We start from the raw sequence: 24,977 nt of genomic DNA, 5'->3' as shown, positions 1-24,977 counted from the left end.
TTGCAGAAGCATTTGCATGAATAACTTCTCTGGCTCTCTCCCATCAGAACTGGGGAATTTGGTAAAATTAGAGTATCTGTAAGTGCTGAGACATTCCCTAATCTATTTTCTCTCTTCTTCTTTTTTTTGTTGAGTAAAAAGGGTGAGGAGGGAGCGACGGGGCATAGCAACTCTCTCTTGGGAGTGACCACAAGGACTCCAGACCTACGGTGGGCCCTGGAAGGGACCAAAGAGCCATAACGACTACCGCCCCACCAAGGGCTAGTGGACTACTACCGGGCATCGCATGAGGACCAAGTTCGAATGGGGGTTGTTAGCACGTTTCGAACTGGTGACCTCCTAACCAAAAATCAGCAGTTACAAAAATCCACCCGGTTATAGGAATTAAACCAAATCAAGTTCCTAACAGAGAAACTTTAATAATTTCGGTTTTTTAATACAGTTAATAAAACTGAAGTTCTTTATATACTAGTTCATGGCGGACTGGCTGCTATGAATTCTATGTGGAGTAGCTGGCACATATTCTAGTTTCTGTCCTTCTCCACAACTATTTTGCAGTAAAGGAACCCTAATGTGTTCTCAAGTTTCACATATTCTATAAGGCTGGCATTGCATGCAAAAAGTTCGAGCATCATACTTACATAATTCTCCGCCTTGACAGCTACTTTAATTCCACAGTTCTGGAGTCAGTGGAGCTATTCCATTTACATTTGCTGCTCTACAAAACCTCACAACAGTGTAAGAGCTTTCGGGCTCATCCTTTGTCTTATTTGGTGAACTTGAGCATGTTTTTAATAGTAGTAATTGTTTTTGTGATCAAGAAAGAATTTTTTTTGAGGGTTTCAGGTGGGGTTCGGATAATGAACTCACAGGGAGCATACCTGAATTCATAGGGAACTAGTCAGAACTTAGAGAACTGTAAGCAATATGTACGCCGTATCCTCTTTATTTCGACCATCGTACCTTGATCATTGCTTTACTTAAAACTAGATAACAATGTTTGGGTGCTTTTTTAATTAAAGTATTGATACTTCATTCAGTAACCTCTATTTTATGTAATCTGTGAATTTATGTAGTTAGTTCTTCTGTAGGATGTTTCAAGGAAACGCCTTTGAAGGTGGAATACCGTCAACATTTTCTAAATTGACCTTGTTGACGGACTTGTGGGTGTTAACTCTTTCTACATCTTTTCTTCATGTTTAGCATATGAATGATGTTCACTTCTCTTCTATAACATACTGCCTTATTATATAGGAGAATAAGCGATTTATCTAACGGAAGCTCTTCACTGGCATTTCTGAAAGATATGACGTCTCTGGAGACCTTGTAAGGCAACACTGTTATAGTTGACAATCAATATTGATATATTTTCATCTTTACGATCCTCCATTATTGTTTACAAACTTAACGTAACTAAGTGGTTTCTCACCTAGCAGAATTCTGAGGAATAACAATATTTCTGGTACTATCCCCTCCAATATTGGTGATTTTCAGAGTTTGTCTCAACTGTAAGTTATAACTGCTAAATTTGCATCGGCTTCCATATGTTTCAACCTAAAAGTTTGGCAGTTGATAATCACATTGATGAGGATGGGTCAACATCTCTCTATTAAGTAAATGTAAACGTCTAGTTTTTAACGTTTTACAGCAAACTTGTAACAACCATGTTCTGTCTAATTCTCAGGGATTTGAGCTTTAACATTTTAACTGGACCAATTCCAGATTCTCTCTTCGATTTGGACTCTCTCTCTTACTTGTAATAAACATTCTCCTTTTGATAAACAAGCTGTGCAATGTTTTTTTCGAAAAGCATTTTAGAAAACATGAATGTTTATGAGTTGAACTAGTTCCTGTATGTTTAGGTTTCTTGGGAATAATAAATTGACTGGAATGCTTCCCGCACAAAAGAGTCCTCTTCTGCAGATGTAAGTCAGTATTACATAACCATTCATAGTTCAAGGAGATTGTATGCAGGTGGTACTTGGACGTTAATGGTCATTATGTATGTAGAGTTCCTAGATTATTTCAGAAGCATAACCCATTACTATACAGTCATAATATCTGATTACTTATTAAATTGTATAGGTTCAATTTTGGGCGACTCGTTATGGAGTAAATTGTTTATAACTTTAAGACCGCATCGTTTATAACTTTAGACATAAGAAGGAAACAGGTAGGATTGCCAATATGTCCATCATTTGTTGCTTGGAAAAAATTTCATGTTAATGCGCATCTTGCTACTATGTTTTGGTGTATGAGGAGACATGGATACACAAATATGAGAACCTGTATCGTAAAGAAGCGTTTAGCCATTTACCACAAAAAAAAAAAAGAAGTGTTTGGGAAATGAAAACTTGATTCATGCAGTCATGGTAGTATACTGATATGTAAGCTGATGACGAAATCTGAGGCTTCAGCGGTCAAATGTAAGACTGAACAATTTATCGGTTCTCAGTAAAACGAAAATCTCAACTAAGCATCCCCATTATGTCGTTGCCTGCAGAGATGTGTCATACAATCAATTATCGGTGGAACTTCCATCTTGGGCAAAGAACAGGTGATTCTCTCTGTGCTGTACGTTTTTAATGGTATTCTGTGGTCTATGAACATTTAGTGATGCAAAAAGAAAGTTGGGTCATTTCCCATATACAATTTGAGTGTTGAACAGCATGATGATAGTGCTGTTTAATGCACGAGTTTGTTAATTTTAGAGGATGTATGATCCTAAATGTAAACGGAAAACGGATATTTTTCAATTTGTTCTGATATGAGATACCATGTCTGGATCGGATTCTAGAGTTTATTTCCTCACCCACAATTGCTGTACGCAGCTGACTGAGATATACTGCTTAATTTTTGTATCCCTTTCTTCTATTCAGTGTTCTTGTGTAGTGGGACCGGACTCTAGATGAAACTGGCTGCCATCTGTTTTTCACTTTCAAAACCATAGATGAAAATTTTGCTATGTGATTTGTGCAAAATGATTGTTAGAGGTGCAGCAAATGGGGCCTAAGTGAGAAGTTAACTAGAGAACTTTGGAAGCATTTTTTCACGGCAACTGCAGAGATATAGAATTGCCATGGTGTGAGATTTTGAACCTCCTCCAGAATCCTGATAAAAACAGCTCACACATGTCCTTTAAAACAAGTCCTGGAGTAATCATACTTGAAAGCTTAAACATTGATTAGTTATACTCCATGCTCATGTTCTTTGTTTCCACAAGATGTTGCTAACTGTACCTGATGAATCATTCAACTTCAATTGCGTTAGTTATGTGGCAAATTCAACTTGCACTAATCTATATCCATTCTTCTTCTGCATACAGTGTTCTGGCTACAGGATTGGATTGTATTCAAGAGAACTTTCCTTGCCTTGGGGGTATTCCCAATTCTCGTAAGTGTAAGTGCTATTTAGAACCTCCCCTTACCCGTGATTCTGAGATGGGACACATAAATTCTATGATGCGGGAAAGCGGATCTTTGAGTTTAGTGTTCTTTGAACCATCAAATCCTTTTGATTCTAAAAGTAGGTCAACTTAGACTGGTAACTGTTAGCTGACTTGGTACACAATGCTGGGCTCTTTTCCTAATTGTTTAAGCTTTTGGAATAATTGGTGACTTGATGGTATTAGAACTTCAGTTTATAGAAGGTCCTAAGTTAATCCAAGTCTTGTAACTTCTGTTCATTCCATTGTTTTATGTTACCATGCACTCTCTGTGTGTGCATCTGTCCACCTTATTTGGTGTTGCTTTGATTGCCTCTTGATATGTAGGAATGGGGCCGTACTGTGTACTGTTGTGTATGTGGTCATGCAAAATCCTTTCATGCGGTTAATTTTTTTGAAGACCACTGCATTGAGTTTGATTGTGGTACTGCATTGAGTTTGATTTTGCCGATGAAAGGCCATAAGAAACCATCTTTTTTTTCTTCTTTTTAGGTGACAATTTTATACTTGTCAGATGAAGTGAGAAATTCCTTTCCTTGTTAATGTCAAAACTTCACATGTAAAATGCAGCGAAGTCAAGTTTGTCTTCATAAAGTGTAAATTCCCACTTCTAGAAGTTCATTAAACCCATAAGATGCATCACATGATCAAGGAGATGTGGCTGTTTTTTCATTTTTTCTGGTGCACCTTTTTGAACTCTAATCTGATGAATTCCTCTTCCCCGATGGTTTGCAGATTCCGGCTTTGCGATTAATTGTGGTGGTCAAGAGATAACATCATCTAGTAGTCAGATTGTATATGAGTGGGATAACGACGTTCTTGGTCCAGCTACTTATTATGAGGCTAGTACAAAAAGGTGGGCAGTAAGTAATGTTGGGGAGTTCAACAGTACAAAGGCTGCCCAGTATACGAGTGTCTCTTCATCTCAGGTCATAACTAATTCGGACTCGAGGCTGTTCCACACAGCACGGATATCACCGGGATCACTAAGATATTTTGGGCTGGGACTTGAGAATGGTAATTACAGTGTGACTCTCTATTTCGCAGAGACAGAATTCTTAAATCCCCCATCTTGGAAAAGTCTTGGAAGGCGTGTTTTTGATATATACATCCAGGTCAGTGCCGCGTTATCACAATTGTTTTTTTTTTTTTTTGATAGTCCTCATCTTTTTTTTGAAAGAAAAAATAACTACGAAGAAACAAGCAAGGCATACCTTCCATTACAGGAGACAAACAACAGAACAATAACTACAAGCTAGGAACAGCAGCAGGAGTCCTAGGAGCAATCTGCCAAGAACAGCATAGGGTCAAATTTAGGGGGGTCAGCTTTACATTGGAGAAATTGGACCCCTTAATTCGAATATCAAATGTAATTTTCTGGAGAGAGAAGATTGGGGTCTTTGAATCCCCTGAAAATCATGCAATTCCTTTCTTCCCAAATATAGTAGACCATAGCTGCCCAAGTCATTTTCCTAATGGTGTTCGTGAAAAGATTTGCCACAGAACTTCCCTACTGTGGCCACATAGTCCTTTCAAATGGGCGGCTAAAGAAAAGGTGGTACATGTCTTCATTATGCAGATTACAGAGAAAACATATAGGGAAGATTTGCATGCCCCAGCTGATGATTTTATCCTTTGGTCTGTTATTTTCGTAACAAAAATATAATTTATAAAATATGGAAATAGCTATTATTCCGAAGAATAGGGGTTAAGTTCGAGATCGGGAAGTAAAATGATACGTTGTTGTACTTCCAATCAATGTCTAACTTAATTCAAAAAGCAAATGGAAGTTGGATTTTGATTTGAGCAAACTAAAACTAACTAGAAAGAGATTAAGTTTTGGAAACTGATGAGAGAAAAGGGACTAGGGTTTCGATTCAACCTCCCCTTGCATTATAATTGTGGCGAAGTCAAGGGTTTCATTCAACTTGTAACCAGACCACAGATAGGGTAGCAATTCCTATCATTAATCCCCGAAAGACTATCTCAACATGGCATGGATCGTCTCATTGGATTTAACCAACGGCACAACCCGTCTCACTTTGTATAATCTATCTCAAAGCTTATCACGAAATAATGAAAACGAACGTACAACGGTGCTGATATCATGAATACAAACACAAAAGATAAATCGGAAAAATAGTGACTTTTATAAAAATTATAAATAATCCAAAGTCATATAATTAATTGTTAAATAAAAACCGGCCCTTAAAATCTAAACAATCATACTTACTTGGAGAAGCATCCTCGTTGCCCGAGCAAGAGTGTTTAGCCGATCATGGAGTTTTTCCCTCTGCAACGGTGCGTGTGAAAAAAGATCCCCCGGAGTCCGGTTGCTGTCCCTTTTTATATTCATCCCATTCCCCAGTTTTCTAACTAAGAGAATAACCTTCCTTTTTGTCTTGATTCTATTGCCTTCACCAATTGTAATTTAATGCCCCTTAACATGCATCCACCAATCATCTTCCAAATAATTTTCTCTCGTGCAAGCTCAAACCATATATTCTTTAATTAATTGGTGGAGCATTGGGCCCACCATTAAGAAATATTTTAGACCACTTAACCGGCAACTTCACAAGCCTGAATTATCGGTTCAACTTCTGGACCATCTTTCCACTAATAAATCGAAGGCCAAATTGGTTGGATTGTCACTATTTGTTCGCTTTTCACATTTAACTCCTCAATTTAGCTCCGAATGTCATCCAACAGCTCCGCAGATCCTGAAACGAGCAAAACGAGTATCAAGCCCCAAGTAGTGTGCAAAATGGATATAACAAGCCTAAGTTAAGGGGCGTAAATAGGTGTATTTGCTGATAGCATCCTTAGGCCATCCAAGGAATGAAAAGATGTCGAGGAATGGACATGGAGTACCAGATTAGGTGATGCCAGTGTATTGTAGGTTGGTGCATTCTGATAGCATATCAAGTATATGCAACCCTAATGGTAGAATGTGAAGAGATTGTCCATGGAACTTTATCAAGTCTAGCATAGTTAGGATGGAAATGTGGAAGACGAGCTGTTGGTAAAGGCCAAGTCCGTTGAGTGATATAAACAAGATTTGTACACTTCAGCATCAGTACGGATACCTGATGAAGGGCCAAAATATATGCTTAGGGGCCCTTGAGGCAGCCAATTGTCGTGCCAGAGGAATGTGCTATTCCCATCACCAATAATATGCTTGATAAAGGGTCTGGCAATAGCCCTGAAGGCTAAGAATTTTTCTCCATGTCCATAAACAGCTAGAAGGAACTTCAAGAGTCCAGAAACTCTTTCTTTGAATAAGATGCTTATAGCACCACTTAACCCATAGATAATTATGATGAGAGCAAATATATCACAGCTGTCATAGGAAGTATGCATGATTCCATTCCTTAATCCCTCTTAAACCAAGTCCTCCTTTTTTAGGCAAGCAAACATTAACCAAGCAGCTTTGTTAGAGTGCGAATATGCTTCAGTACCAGTCCGTAGGAAGTTTCTGAAGAGCTTCTCAATATTCAAGCAAACTGAGTTGGGAAGAACAACATGCATGGTCAAGGAAACTTGTATACGAAAAAGGACTGACTTTATGAGTTGCAATCTTCCAGCGTATGATAAAGGACTTATTGGCCCGACTTCTGACTTTATCCTGGATTTTAGAAATGAGACCTTTGCAATCTGCCACAGAGAGTTTTGAGGATAATAGGGGGACATCCAAATATCTAACTGGAAGTGTACCCATTTGGAAGCCCAACAGAGAACACATGATCTCCTTGTCCTGATTTTACATGGCTAAAAATACACCCTACTCTTGATCTTGTTAGGCTGCAGACCAGAGTATTAACAACTTGAAAAGACTGATTGTTGGGGTAGCACAGAATAAACAAGTCATTGGCAAACATATGTGAGTAATCCCTAGTTCTTTCAACCGGGGGTGGTATGAGAAATACCTTGAATTAATGTGAATTTGGAAGCTCCTGGAAAAGAATTCCATGACCAAGGTGAATAGGTATGGGGAGAGGGGTGTTACACTGTTTTGGGTAGAGCTCATCTCCAAAAGTTAGCTATTGGGTGAGGGAGCCCTCGCGCTTATATACTTTATGTTACTTTGGTACCGAGGCTAGCTATATGGTACTTTGCTTCATACCCTCCCTCAAGCGCAACGTGCTCACTCAGCAGCACTTGCTATGTGTAGGTCCGAGACACGCACCCTACCCATTTTTGGTACCTAGCATTGATACTACAATAAACCTTAAAGATCACAACTATTGGCGGCGATTGTAAGTTTTCCATCACGCTCCTGCTACCGTGATAGATCTGGGTGTGATTTGTAAGTTTTCCATCACCCAGATCCATCAGATCTTTTGACAATCAAATGAAGTGACAGCAGATCTTTTGCTAATCAAAATTAGTTGTTGGTCACCAACAGATTTTCTTGGGGCGAAAATGTTAGTTTTAGCTAGTAAATTTAGTAGACAATAGTGTTTTTTGTTGTAGTGTTCACTTTGTATTTTATGAAAATTATCACAACCTGCAAATTGTAACATTATAGACAAAACTTTAGATTTTTTTTTTTAAACTAACTATTTCACATGAATTTTGTGTTTATATTGAATTTCAATTTCAATGGTGGCTTCTCAATTGGATTTTGATACTTTTCAGATAAGGTTAAGCCATAATAATATAATTTCTTTTTTACCTAATGTGTCAAACGTATACTTGGAAAACATCCGAAATAACTAAATTTCACAACTATAATAAACCATAAAAATCACGGCTCGCCCATGTGAAAATTGGGTACTAGTGGAATAATCCACCCGTCGTCGAAGAAACAACTGGGCACTGGTGGAATTAACCCAGTTGTGGGATTTGCCTTCTCTCTCTCTCTCTCTCTCTCTCTCTCTTTGGGTGTGAAGATAAAGATGAAACGCAAAGATTTTTTGGGATGAGTGTAATTAGGGTTTATCTTCTTACCTTTTGTAAAAAAAAAAAAAAAAGAACTTTTCAAAGTTCTTAAACGACATCATTTTTCTCACATAACTTTTCAAAGTCTACCTAAATGAGTACCATTCCACCCACGTGAAAATTCAAACTGCGCGCCTAAGTGGATAGGCTTTTTATCTCGCCGCAAGAGTGAGATCATTTATCTCACTTTTTCCCGCGCTAAAGTTTTTTTTCATGTTACAAGGATGAGGTCATTTCTCTTTTATCTCACCACAAGAGCGAGATCTTTTATCTCTTTTTTTTTCAACCTAAAATCTTTTATCACGCCACAAGGGTGAGGTCTTTTCTCTTTTTAATCACGCCCACAAGGGTGGGTGAGGTCTTTTCTCTTTTTTATCACGTCCATAAGAGCGAGATCTTTTCTCTTTTTTTTCCGCCCTAAAATCTTTTATCACGCCGCAAGAGTGAGGTAGTTTTTCTTTTATCTCGCCGCAAGAGCAAGGTCTTTTATTTCTCGCTAAAACCCACTTTTTATCTCAGCTTTGGACTTAAACTAAGATAAAAAAATTTAAGCACCATTTTTTATCACGATTTCACTGAAAATCGTGATCTTTGTAAATCTGCTTAGTGTGATGCATATCTATTATTGTAGTAGTGTTATATACCATAGTACACGGTTTTGGACAGAAGTCAACACCAAAAACTAGCTACTGAAGTGAGGGTGCCCTAACACTTATATTATTCATACTATTACTTTGGTACCCTTTGAGACTTTGCTTCACAAGGGGATCCCCTTAAGTTGCTACTATTTTTTTGGTTCTTAAGTTATCAACCTCTTCATTATAGGGGAATTTGGTTCGGAAAGATTTCGACATAAAAAAGGAGGCCGGTGGGGTATCTTTCAAAGCTGTTCAGATTGATTTACGAGCTCAGATATCAAAAAACTACCTTGAAATCCATCTATTTTGGGCTGGTAAAGGGACTTGCTGTGTACCTACTGACGGTACATATGGACCTTCTATTTCAGCAATCAGTGCTGTCCAAGGTAATATGTTTTGTAAATATTTGATGCAAGTTTAAAAATGTTAGTTCCAATTTTCTTATGACTAAGATTTTCTACAAATTTCATTCCCACTGTTGGTAAAAACCCTACATCCGGCAAAAAGAGTAAGACTGGTATGATTTTGGAGATTGTTGTTCCTGTTGGAGTTGTAAGCTTTCTATCTTTCCTTGCGCTCTATTGGTTTGTCCTTTGCCGAAAAGGGCCGGGATGGGACGACGATGAAGGTAAAAATACGCAGGAAAATAGTATGCCGAGTGTGTTATTGGGCTATGACTTTTGTTGTCCTGTGTGTGTTTCTGCTATTGTTTATTTGTAATGTTGTTTTAGATGTATGGGTCCTATGCTAGTTATTTTTGTGTTCTTAGTAGCGTTAGGATTGCTAAATGCTTTATGTGTGATTCGTGGCGTGTTCAGACATGATGGAGGTATGTGTAAATGTTCTCTTAAACACTCCCCTTTCTAGCCAACCAGCAATCCTATTATAAAATAGCTCATCCCTCCCCTTTTTTTCTCACCAGTGACTACCTTAAATCCTCAGGTTTTCTTTGTCGAATGAGAGAAAAAAAGTAAACCCATAGTCGAAGAAACACATTTTGGCACTGCCCTTAGTGTCCTGCCCAAAATTAGTATGTTGTAATAACCACTGTCTTACATCATCTGCTACTCCCTATGTCTCATTTTTTTGTCCACTTTGACTTTAATAGGCGAAAGTACATAAACACCCCATCAACTATCATTTTTTCTCACGAAGACTCCCTCACATTTAAGAGCGCCCATACAGACCCCCTCAACTAATATCCGTTACCCAAGTGACACCCTTCCGTCTCTAAACCTTTGCGATGAACCCCCTCATCCATAAATCCGACAAAATACCCTTATTGCATTACATATATACACCCCCTCTAACCCTTCTCTTTCTTCTCTCTACAAACAGCCTCCAATCAAAACCCAAAATTAGCAAACAGGTCTTAAACTTTGGTTCATATATATATATATATATATATATATATATATATATATATATATATAAACACTTCATCTCAACCATTAAAATCAATTATTGGATTAAAACTTAAAAGAACATTATTCTCTTCCCCATCTCAATCACATGTAATCTCTCCCTCTCCATTTAAGCTATTCTCTCTCTATACCCTAACCGACTAACCACTGGTTCCGGTGACCTTTTTCCTCTCTCCTCCAATACATACACACACTCTCTCTAAAGAAAAGTTTTAAAAAATAGAGATGGGAAAAGCAACGTAGCAGCTGCGTCCGATCTACTGCCACCACCATTCTCCTCGACTTCTCTTTTCCCACACCTCTCTCATTTCCCTCATGTTCTTCCCTTCTCATTTCTTATCAGCAAAAGAACCACCGCGGCACCGGCCACCGTCGCACCACGATTTTGAGCTATTTTTTATGGTTATATATAGAAAGTTCTCTTTAAAATGATTGATGTAAGGAAAAAAGAAATTGTATAAAACGAAATAAAAAAAACAAATAGAACAACGACTGATAGAATAAAAGTATAATATAAATGCTAGGGGGTCTTCATGGAACAAAGTGATAATTGAGGGGGTGTTTATGTACTTTTGCCTTATAAAAAAGGGTATCTTAGTCATTTCCTCCATTCCGTTAACAGAGTTAGCATTTTTTCCGTTTTTAGTAATTGAGGGGGTCTGTATGGACGCTTTTAAATGTGATGGGGTCTTCAAGAGAAAAAGTGATAGCTGAGGGGGTGTTTATGTACTTTTGCCGACTTTTAATTGTCCTAAAATATTGTATAATTTTAAAGACTAATGGATCAAAAGCTATACAATACCCCTTTTACACCTTACTATTTGAGTTAAAGTAATCATTTTCCAAAGGTAGAAGGGTACGTAACTTTTGGAACATTGAGCTTTTATTGGTGTAATGATTATGTTCCTTAAAACGTTCTATTCTAAATTGGTTAAACAAATTGGGATGGAAGGAGTAACAATGTGCTACAGAATGATAATGATCATCCTTTAAGCGTAATAGATACGTAAGTTGAGTATTAATTTCCTTGCATATTCACAAACACTGGTTTTAACTGTACTTGCAGATCTCCTAGGGATGGATGTTAGGCCCTACACTATCAGTTATGTAGAACTAAAGGCTGCAACAGAAGATTTTAATCCTTCAAACAAACTTGGGGAGGGAGGCTTTGGACCCGTTTTTAAGGTAAACATCCTTCTAATAAAAGACAGGCTGTCCTGGAACAACTTCATATTGCTTTTATGAAATAGCCCCATAAAATAGCACCCATCGACGGACTCCCTTGAATATTGCCACTTCACCTCTGCTTTTCCCTCTTGTATATGGATGGCAGCAGTACGCTTGTACCATCACATTTTTGCAGTGCTTTTCGTTAAAATAAGACCATGGAAAATACAAACCCTGCTATTCTAGATTGCTTGCTTAGAACAACAATTTATTGGTCCATACCATTTTTGCTTTTCATCAGATCAGAAACCGTGGTCGGGACTACACAATATTTCTCAAAATTTTAAAATTTTCATATTCTCTAGGGAACACTTAATGATGGGAGGGTTATTGCTGTCAAGCAACTGTCTGTGGCCTCCCGCCAAGGAAAGGATCAATTTGTTGCAGAGATTGCTACAACATCTGCTGTTCAACACCAAAATCTTGTGAAATTGTACGGATGCTGCATTGAGGGGAACAAACGACTAATTGTGTATGAGTATCTTGAAAATAGGAGTCTTGATCAAGCATTGTTTGGTACAGGACATCCCCTTTATTATCAATGCAAATTATAGATCTTGAATATGGTGAATAAGTGAAAAGTTTAACTGTTTGGCATTTGTCAAACAGGGAAGACAAGTTTGTTTCTTAACTGGCCCATCCGCTTTGATATATGCTTGGGTGTAGCAAAGGGTCTAGCTTATCTTCATGTGGAATCTCGGCTTCGCATTGTGCATAGGGATGTTAAGGCCAGCAATATTCTTCTTGACTCTGACCTCAACCCCAAAGTTTCTGATTTTGGTTTGGCCAAACTTTTTGATGACAAAAAGACCCACATCAGTACCCGTGTTGCAGGGACATTGTAAGATTCTCCACAGTCAATCTCCATGTATTCTTCAGTGTTATTGGTTTCAATATTCTATTTTGGTACTGTTTGTAGCTGAAGTATTAACTTACATGTGATATGAAATTTCAATGGTTACTGATGCAGAGGGTATCTTGCACCTGAGTATGCTTTGCTTGGGCAACTTACAGAAAAGGCCGATGTGTTTGGCTTTGGTATTGTAGCTTTGGAGATTGTTAGTGGAAGGCCAAATACTGACTCGAGCTTGGAAGAAGAAAAGATCTATCTCCTTAAATGGGTATGTTTCACTTTCTTTTACGCACTCATTAGTTGTTGATCCTTCGAAAAGTTCCAAATGGCTGCATATTCGGTTGTGGGCACAGTTTGTTTTGACTGTGGTTATTGATTCGGCTACATCTTTTTATAATTCTTTAAAAAGAAGGAAGGATTATTCTATCTTGGAAACTTTAGGATGTTTCACTTGAGCATCATTAGAAACAAGATAAGTTGTTCAAATACTGCACAAAGAAACTTATAAATCCCCTGTATCTCTGAAACTGAATTCTAGTATTCTTGGTGTTAAAACGTGCATCAATGCCAATGAATATCTAATTCACTCATCCTTTCACCTAGCCCAGAATGGGTGCTTGCTTGACCGATTCTGAATCCTAAAATAATGGGTTGCCCCAAGCGTAGGGCGGAGACCGACGTAGCACAATATCCGGTAAGTCCAGATTCGAATCCACAAAGACGGTGATGTGTGCTGATTAAAAACTCGGGTTGTTACTGATTAAACTGGGCTCTTAGGTAGCCACCCCTTGTCGTTTGATTGAGATTTAATTAAAACCTAGAAATTGATTGTACTTTTCAAATAATTAAAGGAGGTATGGTCGTAGGGTTCACAGCACTCACAACCAGTCTGGATTTACTTGCTCCATTCAGTGTTCTTAAAAATGTTCAATTGAAAAAGATACCCCACAAGATGCGAAACCTTAGGGTCGCCGTTTACCCATGTGCAGCGGAGAATGAGTTTTGGACCCCCATTCCCCCGTTCACATGGGCTCTGACAATGCCCGGGTTTGCCTGCGGAAAGTATTTTACCAATCTAAAGTTAATTTTTACATTTTTTATTTCAAAATAGGAGCAGAGCGTATCCGAACCGGCCACGGTGTACTAATCACCCCGCGACCCTACCTATTCAAACTACTCACTCATTATTAAGCAAGAAACAAAATAAACCCTAGATTGAAACATGCTTCTATTACGCGAGATAGAAAATAAACATAAAATAACAACTAATTGAATACCAGCGAATAACTTTTATTAAAAACAGAAATTAAAACTTGTTACCGGAGTGCGAGTAATTGAACAAGACATCAAAAACTTAAAAGGAAGAGAGAATACTAAACAATATTGCCGCAACCCTGTTCTTCCGTTCTTTTCTTTTTCTCCCAAAAGCTGCTGACAGAACAACCTAAAGTCAATTGGGTAAAGTGTTTATATAGGAATTGAAAACCTTAATCACACAAAGGCCCTTGAACTTCAGAAAATAATAAATGAACCACTCGATTTTGGATCATTTCGCATTTTAACCCCAAACTTCTTTAAAATCTTCTTTTTATCCAAAGTCTCAGACAACGGGCTCGAACAACCTATAAACAACAAAAGAACAAAATAAAAATCAATTAACCAAAATAAATGACTAACAAATATAGTTTGGAGGGCCAAAATATGTATATTTTGGCATTTATCAGTGCTTCCCACTCTGGTTAATTACATGATTCTATGACATTCCTTTCTTCCCTCCTTTTTAGGCCTGGCATGTGCATGAAAACAACCGTGAAGTTGAGCTAGTGGATGCTAGATTGTTAGAATTTGACGAGGAAGAAGTAAAACGAGTTATACAAGTAGCTCTTTTGTGCACCCAGATATCTCCACAGCAACGCCCCTCCATGCCGCGTGTAGTGGCGATGCTTTTAGGAGACATTGAAGTTAGTGCAGTTACTTCACGGCCTGGATATTTGACTGACTGGAACTCAGACACATCCAGTTTTATGACTACGAATATTCTGAGTGCAGAAAACGTACATAGCCAATTCAGTTCATCAACGAGTCAGATACTCTAAATGCAACGAACATAGCCAATTCTGTTCATCAACGAATGCAAGCATGGCAGCAAAACCAAGGTTAGAGATTTTCAACGTAATAAATGGGTTTTTATTTGGGATTTTTTGAAAAAAAAATTCTTTTTTGTATTTTGATAAATTTTTGTGAAATTTTGCAACACCTTTAATTTCACATGGATTATGACTTTATGTGAATAATTATAACACTCATTAAATTGGAATGTGTTTATTGGGAAATGAAGTGTAACATGGGGGTGCCTACTAGGGGCATTGTCCTTCCCAATTAATTGATGTCTACTGGAGGTATGGCTCTATGCAAAAAGGTGCCCTGGTAAGAGGAATGATTTTTCCTAGTTAATTGTCTTCAAAAGACGTGATTCTTCTTAATGTGTCTAATAAAGATGTGGCTTTTCACGAAAGGGTGTCTGTAAGTATGTAAATAGATCCTTTGTAAAGGCGAAAGTCTATCGACACAGACAAAGGGTGCACATATCGGGCACAGATTTCGATGTGGGGCCTACTACGGTTCCCACACAAAAAATTTGAGTAATTCATTAAATTTAAAATATTTTTTCAAAGGCTCTCATGAAAAATCAATTCAATCCGATACCTATAAGTACTCGATCTAATCATATAAGTTTTCATTTAGGTTCAAAGTTGAATGAAAAGTTAGATGATTAGATCAAGTACTTCTAGGTATCGGATTGAGCTGATTTTTTGAGCGGGGGGGGGGGGGGGGGGGCGTGTTGGGGGACCCTTGAAAAAATGTTTCAAATTTAATGAACGGCTCAGATCATTTATGTGGGATCCTTAGTGGGCCCCACATCGAGATCTATGCACCCTTTGTCTGCGTGAATAGCAGCTCTGTTTGTAAAGTCATTCAACATATCAAAAACTTCATATTGAGTTGTTCTCTCCACACACACTCTCTGTATTTTAGGCTTACTAATATTCTGGTATTTTGAAGAAATAGAATATTCGTTTTGGTTCTTTTACGTTTGCTTAGTGGATATTATATCTATGATCTCCGTTATGCAATAGGAGTAGCAAACAAAAAGAACTCTGAGTTCGGACTTCGTTGTGACCATGTCGTTACAATATCAAATTAAAACAAAATTTTTACAACTACTGCATAGAAAAAGGCTAAGTTGTATCAATTTCAACTAATTTCTACTTCAATTCGAGAATGGGATTCAATTTAGTTTTTGTATTTTAAAACTAGGAAATTGAAAGAGTTTCGATTTTTGTAAAGCAGTTGGAAAAAGTTGAAGGGTATAGAATCTGATTTTCTCCATCAGCTTGATTGAGAACTGTCCATTAATATCGATTCAAGAGTTTACGAGCTTGCATGTGAACAAAATATCATAGACGCATAGTTCAAGTGATCTTACTAGGATGAGCTGTATCTAAGTATGCTTCGTTTAATAACACGCCTTGACTTATCCGTTATAACGTATAACCTACCAATCAACTTTGCAAATAATAACAAACATGTGTACTTGTTTGACATTTAGAACTTCATGTTCTTAGGATTGAAAGTAGATGTGGCAATTTGTGTCCAGTAATATGGGGGTTTCATCTAAATCCATCCATTTATAATTAGCTCAAACCCACCCATATTTAAATATGAGTTGTAATTGGGCCAACTTAATAAACCCACTTATTTTATGGGTTTAAATGGGTTGGAACTAAAAGATCCACTCGCCGTTATTTTTAATTTGCTCCCACTCAACTCAACTGATTTCCACAACTAAACTCTCATTATTTTTAATCACTACTCTCTCTCTCTCTCTCTCTCTCTCTCTCTCTCTCTCTCTCATCTTGGACTGTGTTTGTTGGAGAGATTAAAATTCTACGAATTGGGGGATGGTGCTGTGCGTAGCACCGTGCTGCGCACTTTCGAACCGTCGGATCATGCATGCATCAGACAGCTCGAATCTCATATCGGCAATGAACGACTCTCAATCGTTAGTTGCCGATATGAGATCCGAGCAGTCTGATGCACAATCTGGCGGCTCGGAGGTGCACAGCACCCAAAGTCCAAATTCTACACGATGAGAAGGGAGAGAGGGTTTTACTCTGGACCGTCCAACACACTTTTGGAGTGACTTATTTTTGTTTTTATTCTTTTTTTTTTTTTTTGCATTTGTTAGATTTGCCTCAAACTTTTAGGACTTATAATCGAAAAAGTATAATTTTTTTCATCAAAACTCATAGTTTTCTTAAAAAAAAGTAAAAAGCTGTCTTTTTTTATTTGTTTTTGTCCTTTTTTTAAAAAAAAATATAAGTTTCAAACAAAAAATTTTACTTTTTCAATTCCTCTCGCCGAGACGAATCAATAAGTCACAAAAGTTTTACGCAAAATTAAACTCACAAATGAGATTTTTTTTAATAGAGAAAAAAAGTCACTCCTTACTATTTAATCCAAACCACCCTAAACTGTTTTGAAAATCAAAACCGACTTTTTTCCCGACTCAACACATGAAATAATATGGGGACGCCAGCCAAATGCCATATAAAAGGAAGTAGTCGGGTCGAGTCGGGTCGGGTTTGGGTATGAATTGACCCATATTTGACCCAACCATTTTAACCTGTCTACTTTTGACCCGTATTCAACCCGTCCATATTCAATCCATGACCCGTTTTAACCCACCTAAATTCACCCATTTGGCACCTCTAATTGAAAGGCATCCTCTTTGAATTTCCTCCTTGTTCTTCTTTTGCCTTAATGTTTTATTTTATAGCCTTGTTTCCTAATTAATCTTTTACAAGGGGGTGGACACGGTGGTTGTGGTCGTGGTGAGAGAGAGAGAGAGACTTTTTAACTTGATTGTGATGCTTCGGGATTGGGAATTGGTGGAGTCCTAAGCCAAGGCGCTTATATATAGATTTTTTTTTTGGGTAACCGAGGTGTTCGGACCAACTTATGTGTACCTTGGGGGAGACTAACACAGCAATCCACTGCCATGGCCCCCCGCTTAAATCATGGTTTGCTTCCGGGGGGAATCGAACTCTACCATATTGCAGCCTTGCAGGCACAGATTCGCCCTCACCATTGAGGCAACCCATGGGTGGGTATCTTTTTCTTCTATTAACACCAAACAAGATTTCGTCTATGCAAACAAAAAAAAAATACAGCTTTTATTGATCAAGGTATATAGAGAAGAAAAAAAGCTTTTTTTCTTTCCAATATATTATAGTAAGTATCACATAGGAAGTACTCCCGATTCTCTTCAGCCTTTGACAACCACAACTGATAAAGCAATTTAGACCCCCTCCGGAGATGGGAAAATTTCAGCTAGAAGCCTAAAACAGCTTGGAAAGCCCTTTAGAAATAAGAAGAAATAAATCACGAGTTCACGTTAATCGTGTTCAAAAAAAAAAAAATGTCCCCTAGTCCGCATTCGTTTTGCGTCTCTTATATGCAATGTAGGCCCTGGAAGATAGAAGAATATAACGCGGAGAATGGTAGATTCTAAGAGCAAAAGCAAGTACACCTGTTCGTGTGAAATTTATTTGCCAGAATGACTATTGTTATTGTCGTACTCATAATATCAAAAGGTCCAAAAATAGTAATGGTGCGGCAGCCGTTTGGTGCCATTTTTGCTCAATTGCAAATTCATACCTTTGAATTGAATTGTCTTGATCATTGTTTTGATGCAATTTAGTTTGATTGGATATCGGAAGTTTGACAAAGCCAATGTGTGTTTTTTTTTTTTCTTTATTTGCAGCAGAGCGATATCCCGGGAGCAGATTGCCCACTGGCAAGGGCCATTTCAAGGCACATCACGAGGCAGCGAGACCCACCCGGGAAGGCAACCCGATAGCATGTATTTTTTAAAGCGAGGGGAAGGGATCTCTTTTCTGCAATTGAAAAGAAATGGGGCAGATTTGATTTGGCACAACCTAACACCAAAACACCAGCAAGACCCTAGATCCAGCAGCCTCAGAACCGAAATCAAACTTAAGGTCCAAACAGCATTAACAGCGGATCTTGATCATGACCGGTACACAAGAACCATAATCATTTTTAACAAAAACTATGAAAAACCATTGCATTTGAATGGCAGAAGCAGAAAAACCAGGAAATGGCACTCAGCTATATCAATAGCAACAGTCTAGGTTTGCAGAAAATCACCACCCAAACTACTTACATAGCACTCGTCTCCCCCCTAAATAGCAGCTTCTTCAACACCAGCAATAGACATTGCTAGCACCCCATACACGAACACAACAAAGCTGCTAGCCCACATACCATCACACCCATGCACAGCTTTGCACATACACCCACACCCACACAGCCAACCCAACAAAAACAAAAACACAACTTTGACAAAGCTAAAGTTGGTACCAAAGATGAGTTTTTCATTTTTTGGTAGCAAAAGATGACGGCGGATGGACTTAAAATTTGCCCACAAATTTGCCAAACTATGATTTCAGCAGCCTGAATGGCTCATGAATTGACTAGCTCTCACATAACATTGCGGAATCAATCTGCAGAAATCGTAATAGCAACATTTGTTTCTCTAGTCATTTTTGGGCCACAGTATGGAAGGGGGAAGGAATGACTTTTGCTTTATTTGGTTTTAACTTTGGTTTTCTACTTTCATTTGCCCATTCAATTTTGTCTTGATTCTAGATGATTACCAAGGCAAGGGCAAATAGACCCTAGGAAACTGCATTTAATTTTCCCATTTTATTATAGAAGTACAGCACTATCAACAATATTGACAGTTGATTTCATGTGCATTAGTTTGCTAAATACATAAACCTATACAAAAACAAAAAGGAATACCCATATACATCTGACATTGCAGATCAAAAAAATATATATACATCTGACAAACAAACAAAAACATACATACCCGTGGAACTGCCAGCCTCCATCTTTATGTATTTGCCATTTTACTATCTAGCTACCAAAACCGATCCTTGTTGACACTTAAATAGCCAGCCATAACTTTTCCTCCCGTGTTCCTCATTCTGTCTATAAGAAAGCACCAACTGGAACCCAAGGCTCCGACGAAGAAATCTGATTCCGCAGCCATCAAGAAATTAACGAGAGGGTAATTCGTGCTGGTTTCCCTCCCCAGGCTGGCTTCGTAAGTAGCCATTGACATGTTTCCCACCTGGCGTGTCACATTTCTAAGTAGAAATTCCAGTGGGGGTATGATCTTGATCTATCAATTACTTCCTAAAGAAAAGTAGTCCTATGAGAATTTGATCACAACAGCCAAACAAAAGTTATCAAAAAGAGTAAACACTATGATCAAACAACTCCAATGGAACTCAATGGGTTTGTGTTCAACTTCTGCTGAAAACGACCGGACTTATCCAATGTTTGCGGCCTATGAAGCACCTACATTCCTAGAGATCACTGTAACCATGTCAGACACTCCAGGGACACATAACGGTGTGTCCATTACATTTTTAATATTTGTTAACGGTGGGACACTCCGAGGACCCACATGGGGACACAGCATGGTGATATGTACAGATTTTAAAAGCTTTTTGACAGCAAAATATTTGTAATTTCAATAGTATTTAGCCAACAAAAATGAAATATAAAACGCAAGTATATGTGCATAAGCATACACCATCACTCAATAATGGATTCCGATTCAATAGGAGTCCAAACCTAAATATGTAGTGGTTACAATGTAGGTTTGCATAACTGAAAGAACCGTTTAAAAAAATATTGAGGTATCTCCTACCGTGTCTTGTCTGTGTCCCCATTTCTTTAGAATAGTCATGTCGCCTATCGGTCTCTATTTCCCCAGCCGTTTCTGTTTCCATGCAACATAGTCTGTGACACTGTGGCTTTTAGTCTGTTTGCATATATCTGGAGTTTATCCAGTAGGGGGTCTGGGTCAAAAGAAACCCTGACTAGAGTTCCTCGTCACAAAAAAACTTAAAAAGGTAACTTGAATGCAACTCTGATAGCCTCTCTGTATATCAGTGGCAGCGTATTTCAAATCAAAGAAAAAGAGCAATATAGTTTAGAAGTAGACAATTCCTTAAATAACAAATAAATGAAAGGAAAAAAGGCTCAGCAGGCAAGGGTTTTGCTAGGTTTCTTTGTATTAGTAATTGATGGAAATGGGCAACCATAAGAATCATAAATATTGTCCCGGTTTGGAATGTAAAGAGATGGATGAGACTGCTATATCGATAGACCAATGAAAGACTTTCTCAAGATTCTTATTAATTCACAGGTTGATTGAATTTGAATAGACACTTGTGTTGTTGAATAAGGGCACACACCTTAATTGGATTCGGGTTGGATTGTACCCTTGCTATAGCATATTTATATTGTATTTGGTAACTATTTGCAAAGGAAAAAAATCGTGATATTTTGTTTTTTATGTAAGAATGAGAACCAGATCTACTACTTCAGCTAGGGTCTTTCTGTCAAGAAGATAAAAGGATATAAAGCACAAGAAAACTGTAAATAACCTGCATCTCTGTGGATAGCCAGATGCTGACAAGGTACGGGAAGTGCTTTCTTATGCGTTCAGCACGTTTCATGAATTCTTCAAATTCAAATATCTTCATTTCACATGCCTTATCGCCCATCCTCACATGTTTGCTTAGCAATGGCCTAGGCATCCACGGTTTGTGATTGGACCATACAAATTGCTCCATTTCAAATTGCGGTTCTTCTCTAACTCCCTGAAGAGGATTTTCTCAAAAGGCATTACTCATTAGTTTACAAAAATAACTGACATAGATCTTCTTTCAACGATATCAAAAGTACGGATCGTTTCAGAAACACTTTCCGTAAGTTACACCGTTTGCTCTCGTTTGAAATTAATATCTGAACTTCGAACTTATCCAGAAACTTCAATTTGAAGCTTGAGTTTGAGAAACAGGTTTAAGAAGTGCCAAAAAAAGACTTGGCCTTTGAACTTGAAAGAAAGGTTCCAAGGACAAGGATTACAAATAAGCTTCAACAGAAAGCCTTCTCTTGTGGAATTGGTAATACGCGAGTCTTTTAGTTACTTAGTTGCTCTATAGCTATATAGCCTTGTTTTTGCAAGCTATCCATTTCAGTACTGGATTCCAAAGACATTGATATCTCTCGCAAGCTATTAACATTTCCAAACTATTTAATGAATATTAAATGCAACTATCGATGAACGGTTTTAATCCAAAAGATGTATTTATTCACGTTGAATTTGTAGACATGAAAAGGTATGTCTATTTGGTTTAAAATAATAGACATGATCAAATGAAAAGGTGCCTATTGGGGTGAAATGAATGGACATGGCAATTATAAATGGATATGATTATTGTCTTTAAGGTGTAATCTTTAGCCAACGGTCAGGATCCATGCTTGTATAAATGCAAGGGGTTCTACGTACCGATTCGGTAAGTTGACTAGAACAATTCTAATTTTTCTCTCTCTAGATTATCTCCTAAGTCTATTCTTGTTGGGTTAGCAAAATCTGAATGTATTGGGACTCTCTTCATTGGTGCATGACGCAATAAGACAATAGTCTTTAAGATTGAGCTTCACTATATCTTGGAGATGGCTTCGCGGTAACCTGGTGCACACCTGATTGATCACTCAAATTGGTGGGGGCGAATATCGTTTTAAGAATATAGATACATATATTATATATAGTTATCTTATTTTGTGATTCTTTTTTATTCGGAATGAACTTAATTAGTCAACTACTTGTTGATTTGGTTTTTTTTTTATCGGGAAAAAATATTTTATTAATCTTTTAAAAGACTTATAAAGATTAAACCAATTGACGAATTTGGTAGAGTCAACCTTGATTTTAGAAAAATGGAACAAATTTTTTTAAAGAGACGTCTTATAAAAGGAAATGAGTTGGACTTTTTAAATGGTGCAAATACTTCGTTCAAGTTTTTAAAAATAATAACTGATACCAAAGGAAAGACACAATTTGACAAGAAATTATTTATAATTTTGAATAAAAATGTAAAATGTGTACAAATAATTAAGAGCTGTTTCAGAACAGTTGAAATTCCAAATTTTGTAATTTTGAGCCACATAAATATTAGAAAAGAGAAAAGGTTAATTTGAACAAAAAATTAAATCCATTAGAAAAAGTAAAATCATTTCCAGAGATTTATCAAAATAGTTAAATGTAACTTATTTTTTGAATAACTCGTCATTTGAAGAAATAAATTTTATGCATTAGAAGAATGAACGGAATAGCAAAAAAGTCATACCGTTGCCACCAAGGTTGTCAATACAGCACCGTACCGGCCGGTACATACCGTTGTTTCATAAAATAGAAACCTCACTGTTCTAGCTAGTTTCGTTCCGATTCCAATACCGCTCGGGTAACGGCCATATCGGAAAATACCGATCCTGAATGAAGGCAACACACAGTTTTTGTTTGGATTTTGCTATGTTACAGACATATTTCCATGGCTCGTGATCATAGGGTATTGTGGCCCGAGATATGATTTCAATTGAAAAATAGATTGCGGAGTTAAATTTACTAGCTTTAGAAGAAGAGTTGATAACACTTGAGAGATTTCGATCTTAGAGATCTGAGAGCTATTCTTAACTCTCCGGACTTGACCACTAAACCAACCGCAACCATGTTTGCGAATCAATTAAGAAACGATCCCAAACTAAAAATCTGAATTATATATATAACCAACAGATTGGAGATCAAACAATATCCAGAAAACAAAAAGTTTACTCTTGGTTCGTAAGGACTAGTACCGGGCCACTGCCCCCTTTTGATTTAGCAATAAAACCTCTCCTTTCCGAGTTTAACAAAATATGTGTGAAAGCCCACAACGACCCATGCATGATCGGTGCATCTCCTATTGCGGTAATGAGTAGAAGCAAAATAAAGTAAGCAGAGCAAGAACCAAAACAGAGTACTACATCAAAAAAACCATTGGAGAGAGAGAGAGAGAGAGAGAGAGAGAGTAATGCATACCCATTGCAGACTTCGGTGGCCATTGGGAGAGTGTCTTCTGTGTTTCTTTTGTTCATCCTTCCCTGGAAGTTATGTTTTTGTGAGTATAACGTTGACCTTTGAACTTGTCCCAATTTACAGTTTAAACATTGTAACCTTCTTGTTTTAATAACAAATTTCTTTATTTTCTGGTCAAAAAAAAATATAGTAGAGGACACTCCTGATCAGGTCTTTTACTCTAAGCCGTTGGATTGTGTTTTTAACGGTCCGAATCTGCGGATATAAGCTTAGGTTCAGACTTTTACTCTAAGCTGTTGGATTGTGTTTTTAATAGTCCAGATCTGCGGAATATTTATGACCAGTCACAATTAACTTTTTTCCGAAAAAGTTTGATTAAAATTTGGACCATTAAAAATACGATCCAACGGCTGAGTGGTGGTCCGGACATAAGCTCTGGTCAGGATGCCCTGATAGAAACCGGACTGCAGTAGAGGATGTGTATTTATAGGTCCAACTCAACTATGACTACCAAAGGGTTGCATACCGATTGTGTAACAACTCTTTGTGTAGCACGGATTATCACTAGTTCATAAAATAATAAGACAACGCTAGCACTTCTCATGATTTATGGAATTGGTCAAATCCGATACCTAGAGTGACTCCATTTGAATTCAGATATTCTCTGTACTAGTTGTGTGCTTAAGATTATATTCCTTAATCATCTCAAACTACTACTACTTGTCCCAGTTCTCTTCTAACTCGATAAAAAAAACTAGTTATATTTTTAAATTGGTAATGAATTTTATATTTAATATGGATCTTGTTTGATAAATCTCGATTTGTTCTATAATACAATGTTTTCAAAATCACCTAAAACATTATAAATTGCAAGATATAATCAATTAAAAAGTAGCACGAACTTCCAAGAGTGACAATTAAATTGGGACGGAAGTAGTATAAACGATAGCAAGTCCTGGCCGGCCAAGAAGCTTTTGGCCCAATGACATTAGACGTGCAACTAGCTAGGTGCTAGGAGTATAGATGTCAAGAGTCCAACCCCTCTTTGGCTCTTCCAACATGTTAATCTAATTATTCTAACAGTGCTAACTTTTGCCAATAAAAAACGATAGCATGTCCTTAGCGGGTATTAATTATCAAAATACGTCGTGGACTGTCATTTTCCCAAAATTTTAAATTCTTCCATGATCACCCTGCTCATTCTCACCTTGCCAAACCCCATCGCCGTCAATTCTCCACGGAGCACTGTCGAGCACAATGAATTGTTATGCTGGCCATTGATTATATACAGGAGTAGTACTATTAAAGAAGGTGTTTTTTTTTTTTTAGAAGCATCCGGAATTTGCCACGCGTCACCTACTTATAACTGCTATGCTATGCGCAGGAAAAATCCAATTATCCAAATGCACCCTGTCGGTGTACA

The 24,977-nt window shown here is 37.6% G+C and overlaps 1 protein-coding gene, 1 long non-coding RNA gene and 1 pseudogene across 5 annotated transcripts in view; 2 read left to right on the top strand and 1 right to left on the bottom strand.

Moving 5' to 3' along the window:
- Positions 1 to 24,977, top strand: part of LOC131301121 (probable LRR receptor-like serine/threonine-protein kinase At1g56140) — a 477,161-nt gene that overhangs the window by 260,524 nt on the left and 191,660 nt on the right. The window lies entirely within an intron of this gene.
- On the top strand, positions 304 to 15,038 carry LOC131301556 (probable LRR receptor-like serine/threonine-protein kinase At1g56140; annotated as a pseudogene).
- On the bottom strand, positions 18,478 to 21,686 carry LOC131301173 (uncharacterized). Its single transcript, XR_009191186.1, has 2 exons — positions 21,081 to 21,686; positions 18,478 to 19,818 (listed from the first exon to the last, which is right to left on the bottom strand). It is a non-coding gene; the product is annotated as an uncharacterized LOC131301173 (long non-coding RNA).

The sequence above is a fragment of the Rhododendron vialii genome, chromosome 9a (assembly GCF_030253575.1).
Source record: "Rhododendron vialii isolate Sample 1 chromosome 9a, ASM3025357v1".
In the NCBI taxonomy this organism is placed as follows: domain Eukaryota; kingdom Viridiplantae; phylum Streptophyta; class Magnoliopsida; order Ericales; family Ericaceae; genus Rhododendron; species Rhododendron vialii.
Note: the sequence above shows the minus strand (reverse complement) of the source record. Positions and strands in the feature narration are given on the sequence as shown.